Source organism: Petaurus breviceps, unplaced genomic scaffold, assembly GCF_028583685.1.
Source record: "Petaurus breviceps papuanus isolate PSGF00001 unplaced genomic scaffold, PetGlider_PUasm1.0 90696, whole genome shotgun sequence".
NCBI classification, from domain to species: domain Eukaryota; kingdom Metazoa; phylum Chordata; class Mammalia; order Diprotodontia; family Petauridae; genus Petaurus; species Petaurus breviceps.
Genome location: NW_027187314.1, coordinates 1,283,965 through 1,289,670, shown reverse-complemented (window position 1 = coordinate 1,289,670; position 5,706 = coordinate 1,283,965). Strand labels below are relative to the sequence as shown.

The 5,706-nt window shown below is 40.7% G+C and overlaps 1 protein-coding gene across 4 annotated transcripts in view; it reads right to left on the bottom strand.

Annotated features, from left to right (window-relative positions):
• Positions 1–1,247, bottom strand: part of ZFX (zinc finger protein X-linked) — a 63,879-nt gene extending 62,632 nt beyond the window's left edge. For 2 of the 4 annotated variants that reach the window (XM_069065633.1, XM_069065632.1), the window contains exon 1: positions 379–721. The gene's annotated coding sequence lies outside the window, so the exon portion shown is untranslated. Of the gene's footprint in view, positions 1–378; positions 722–822; positions 932–1,049 lie in introns of those variants that run through there. The other 2 variants (XM_069065634.1, XM_069065635.1) reach the window with 2 other exon arrangements.
• Between the last annotated feature and the right edge of the window lie 4,459 nt (positions 1,248–5,706).

Genomic DNA, 5,706 nt, shown 5'->3' with positions numbered 1-5,706 from the left:
CCCCCAGCCCGCCTGCGGCCTTCCCCCCACCCCTGCAGGCTTCGCCTCGTCCCCGGTTCTGCCCCGTGCACGATAACCCCCGGCCCCGGTGTAGCACCGACCTTGTGCCCCCCCACCCCGCCTCTCACACTAACCCTCCCCCCCACCCCCCTCCCGCTTACGGAGCGCGCCTCCGCCGGCCCCGCCGCCGCCGCCGCCGCTCTGGGCACACGGGCTCCTCCCCGGGCCTAGCTGCGGCCTCCTCGGGGCCTGCACCGCGCCGCGCGCCATGCCGCCCGGCCTAGTGCGCGGGAGGGGGGCCTTGCGGCCGGCCAGGCCACGACCAGGCCGCCCTCCCGCGCACTAGGCCGGGCGGCCGCCACCGCGCCGGGGACTCACCGTGCAGGCGTGTAGGGATGTCGGCGGCGGTCGCGGGTGCTGCAGGCCGGGCTCTCTCTGGAGCACTGGGCCGGGCTCCGGCTGGTTGGGGCGGGCGGAGGGAGGGAGGAGGGGCCGAGCTCGGAGCTGACAAAAAGCGGCCCAGATCCCCGGCACGGGCCCGCCGTCAGCACGTCACGTCACCGCCCGGGAGAGAGACCCAGGAAAATGCGGAAGGGGAGATGGTCTCTCACCTCCCCTCCGGGTCTCTCCGTCGCCCCGGCCCCGCTGCAGCCTGCTCCCCTCCGCCGGGGGAACCCACTTCCCTCGCTGCTGCGGGGTCCCCGGCGGCACCGGAGTCTCCGTGACAACGCTCCCCCCCCTCCCCGCTTCTTTCCAGCACCGACGCCGCCGCCACCTCCTCCTCCTCCTCCTCCTTCTCCCGCCCGCCCGACACACACGCACCGCCACTGCCGCCGCCGCCGCCGCCGCCGCCCTAGCTCGGCCGTAAAAACCCGCTCGGGGCTGCGACTTGCTCATCTCCCACCCGCTGAGACCCGGGGAGACTCTGCCAGGAGGCTACCCTCAAAGCCCCCCCTCTTCCTCTTCTCGGCCAAAAAGGATACCCCAGTGTAGCCCCCGCACCCCTTTTCCCCCGGAGAATCAACCCTGTCCCTTCACGTAGGACTTACCAGCAGCCTAGCTCCACGTCGGGATCCTGGGTTTCAACTCCATTTGTTGAAGGCCTCAAACCCCCCCCCCCCCAAAGCGGATTTATTCATCCTCCGTGGCACAGGAGGATAAATTTTGCATCTCCCCCCTCCCGATACATTAATTTCCTTTTTAAAAATAGTATTGCTCTGATTTTAAAATGAAAACGAACTTACCAGTGTAAATGGAGGGGGGAGGGGGGAGGGGAGGAAGGCCAGCCTAGTGCAACTGCAAAACAAATTAAGTTAAATATTTTAAATTGTTCATTGATCCATAAGACCCAACTGCTTCTGTTATTTTGCAAAAAAAAAAAAGGAAAAGAAAAAGGGGGGGAGGGAAATGACTACATTTTTAAAATGGCTTTGCACATGTGCAGAAATACATGTAATAAAGATTTTTTAATTGTGTATTTTCTACATGTATGTTATTATTTTTTTCTATATTGTAGTGATTGTAACATGGAAATGCCCAAGTCTTAAGCTCATAGTTTTAGGAGCTCAAAGGGACCTCAAGTCCATCCTCCTCATTTTACAGATGAAAAAACTGAGGACCACAAAGGTAACTTACCCAAGGTCACATAAATAGTAACTGTTAGAACCAAGAATTTGAACTTAAGTCCTTTACCTGAGTGTTTCAAAAATTATTTTCACAAATGTTTAAAATATAATAAACTTTACTTGGTTGCGGTACCGAGGTGTATACGTTAAAAATGCATTTCTATCCTATAATTTTCTAAGAAAAAAAAACTGGATAAAAATAAAGCAGCCTTAACAAAAATAATTTTTTTTCTTTTTTTAACCCTTTATTTCATTTTTTAAAGTTTGTCATTTTCTCCATTCTAAATACCTGAGCCACACTATGTGAATGTCAAGGATTGAGTTCTTTATTTCACTATAATTCTGATTGGCTGCATTCTATGTGCTCTTTCAATCCAAGTTTAAGTCAGTGATCAAGCACAAAAGACCAAAATTATAAAACAAAAAACAGAGTCCAATCACTTTGTATTCCACAGACTGATTTGGCTGTTTCAACATTGCTCTCTTTTTGCCAGTATCCTAAGAAGGTATAAAATATATGTATATGAATGAAATTTCTGGCCTCAAAACCTTCAACATGCACTAAAACACTAAAATACAGCCTTAAGAAGGTTATGAGTAAGCAATATTTTTAAAATGAATCTTTAAGTTAAAAAAAGTTAAATGGTAATATGTCAGTACCTATTTCAGTAAGATTTCACGGTGCTTTAAGTGATATAATTTTCCCAGTATTTTTTATTCCTAAGGCTATAAATTTGTTTCAAGGAAAAGTCAAATAATACCAAGCAGTTTTCAGATGGAAACTTAAATAGTTTTGAAGTACTAGAATTTTTTAAAAATATTTTTTGAAAAGGTCTATTTTGAAGAAATCAAAGACCTCAAACTTTAAAAGTATTGATTGGAATTCAAGAATAAAATAAATTGTAACACTCAGGTAGCCTTAACTCTGACTGAGTAGTCACAGAACCAAACTCAAAAAACTGCAGCCAAAAAAACCTTCCTTTGCCTATATACTAACTAGATTTATTATCATCATCATTATTATTACCACTATTCCTCTGATCACTACAAGACTCTTAAGAAAACTATTAACTGCATGAAGAAGCAAAAACGTTGTACCTACTGTCAATAATATTATTTGAAAGGCCAGAAACTTAGTTTGAATGTTGTTACTCTTAAATACATGTTTCTTAATTGCATCTCTATTTCCATAAAAATACTTAAATTCGTAGGAAAAGTAAGGAGGAATGATCGTGATTGTATATTAAATAATTTAAGTCAACAAACTCATCTACTTTGTGAACAATACTATGCAAACTGCTGAGGATGCACAAATGAAAGAAAATGTAACAGCCAAGGAGTTCAGTTTGACTGGGATGGAGAATTCATGAAGGACAGTGATATATAACAAGTATGGGAAGGTAGTTTAGAGCCAGGTTTTGCAGAGTTTTCCAAGCAGAGTTTGAATTTTGTCCTAGAGGGGACACTGAGCCACTAACAGTTTTTTAATATGGGAGTGTAATGGTCTGGTTGGTTCCTAAGAACAGTTATTTAACTCTAAAGGATGAATTAGAAGAAATAATGGAAGCAATAAAAATAATGAAGGCAATAGAGTAGAACAAAGCAAGAAGTGATCAAGAACTGAACAGTTTTCAACAGGTGGTGGCAGCTCAGGGACTACTGAGAAGGGGACAAATATGCAAGATATATTATGAAGAGAACTGGCAGGATTTGGCATCTGATTGGATATGATAAATAAAGGAGAGGAAAGAGTCCATCAAAGTGATTAAGATTAGGAACTTGGATGACTGGGAAGATAGCAGTACCCTCAACAGAAAGAGCAAAAATAGGATAAGGGGCATATTTAAGAGGAAAGATGGTGAGTTTGGTCTCTAAACATGTTCAGTTTGAGATGGCTGTCCAAGTTAAGATGTGAAACAAGTCAGTTGGAAAGGGCAAATGCAATGAAAAGATTAGGGATGAATACAATATAACTTTATAAGTAGCAATATAGCCTAATGTGAAAACAGTAAGTATCATGTGGTCTATTACTGTATAGATAATTATAGTCAGCAATTTTTTGTGTGTTTGGAATAGGAGAGGATAAAAGTCATTTAGAAGGCTATAAAGCAAGATACACTAACATCACATAAAAATGCACTTTAATATACATTATAAAATGGGTTTCATAATGATATTAATTGATTAAGGGAAATTCAAAGGAAATTGTTTTAAGTAAAACTGTAGCCGTCACAACTCATTGGTTTATTACAATGATATAACAAAGTACATTTTATGAAAGTAATGATTCATTCTAAGATAGACAGTTAAGCTGACACCTATACTGCTTATATAATTGAAGATTCTTGGTTGTCTCATACCATAGTGCACTCAAATGGGCTAAATACTACTTGTTGTTGTATCATTGTTAAAGTTAATAAGTCCCTATAGAGATCTAGCCACTATACATAGTAACAAAGGTACTTGCCCTTGAGGAAATAAATGTAGAATAAAACTAAAGACACTAGAATATAATAATTCTAAAGTGCCATCATTTTCACTACAAAAAAGCACACAAAGATGCTTGCTTATTTAGAACATAAAGAATGTACAACTAAAAAGCATACAGAATACAAAAATAACTCGTTTCACAGCAGTTGAAAGAATTTATTATGTACTAAAATACATATACTTATTCCTTCAAAGCTGTTAGTGTGTATCAGATAGTTACAAGCATCTACTGACATTCTTGACAGCTTTTTAATAACTAAATGCTTTTTTAAAAAATCCTTGACATGTTTATAGATCCTTCGGCAAGTAATAATACAATAACTTAAGACTTTTTTTTTTTAACTCAGACTAGAAATTGTTCAATTTTCCTGGTAACTAGACTGAAAAAATCCAAATTGTAAAGGAAAAAAAATCCCTTACCTTATGTAGAAATATTGACTTTCTCAAGTAAGAGTTTTGACTATTTTATATCCCAAAGGTTATGAAATAATTACCTTCCCCCAGAAAGCCCAGGATAATTTATATGTCTTATAGAATAAACTTATTTGCCTCTCACAAGGTATTATAGACAAGTTCCATATTCTCATTGTAGCATATTAAGAAATGTTAACTTATACCTCCAAGAAACCTAAAAGTAATCTTAAAATCCATAGTCAATGAAAAATATTTTCTTGCAGCACTTTGCAAATCAATGAAATATTCACTGGTAGCCATATTCTGCTTTATGAGTTCTAAGTAACAGGACACAAAATGCAGTCAGGCACGGGCTACCAAAGATAAAAACAAAGTACTCTAGTACCCATTGCAAAGGAATTCTCAAACACATTTCTTTTTATGGAGAACAGTTTTTCCTTTCCTCAATTAACTAGAAAACTTGTACTATGTCATTTCAAAATAATTAGGTGCTCCCTCCCCCCACCCCCCAAAACACATACTTATGTAGAAGTTCACTTATGACCAGGAAGCCTATTTATATGTTTTGTGAAGGGAAAGTACAGCCTCATTTTAAGCTGCTCATATTTTGCAATGTTATTCTCTTTGTTCAAGCAACTTTGAAATTGCAGAATGTCATTATTATATTAATGATTATTGTATATATAATGGAGAAGGAACCTGGGTCTCATACCGGGGGCTGTCGGGCAAAGGTAGCTAGCTCCTTGACTCTGCTCCCTTAGGAGATTATAGATGTAGACCCTGAAAGGATCTTAGAAGTTATCTAATTCAACTCATTTTACAAATGAGGAAACTGAGGGCTAGAGAGTTTGAATGATCTGTCCAAGGTCACACAGATAGCAAATAAACAGAGGTGAGATTTAAATCCTAATCCTTTTACTCAAAATCCAGTGTTCTTTCCTTAAAGCTTTTTTTAAAAATTCAAACTAATTTCCAAGGAGCTAGTTCTAGAGGGCAGGAATAGCCTGGGAGACCAAGTAGACAGATCACTTGAAATTGGGGTTAAAAACCAAGTTTTGATCTCTGTTGCAGAGACTCTTGTTTGCTGACTAAACAGGTGTGTAAACTCAGCCAACAAATTAACAAAATTTGTTAACAAAAGAACTGAAAATGGCATATTGGCTAGGCAGTCCCACAA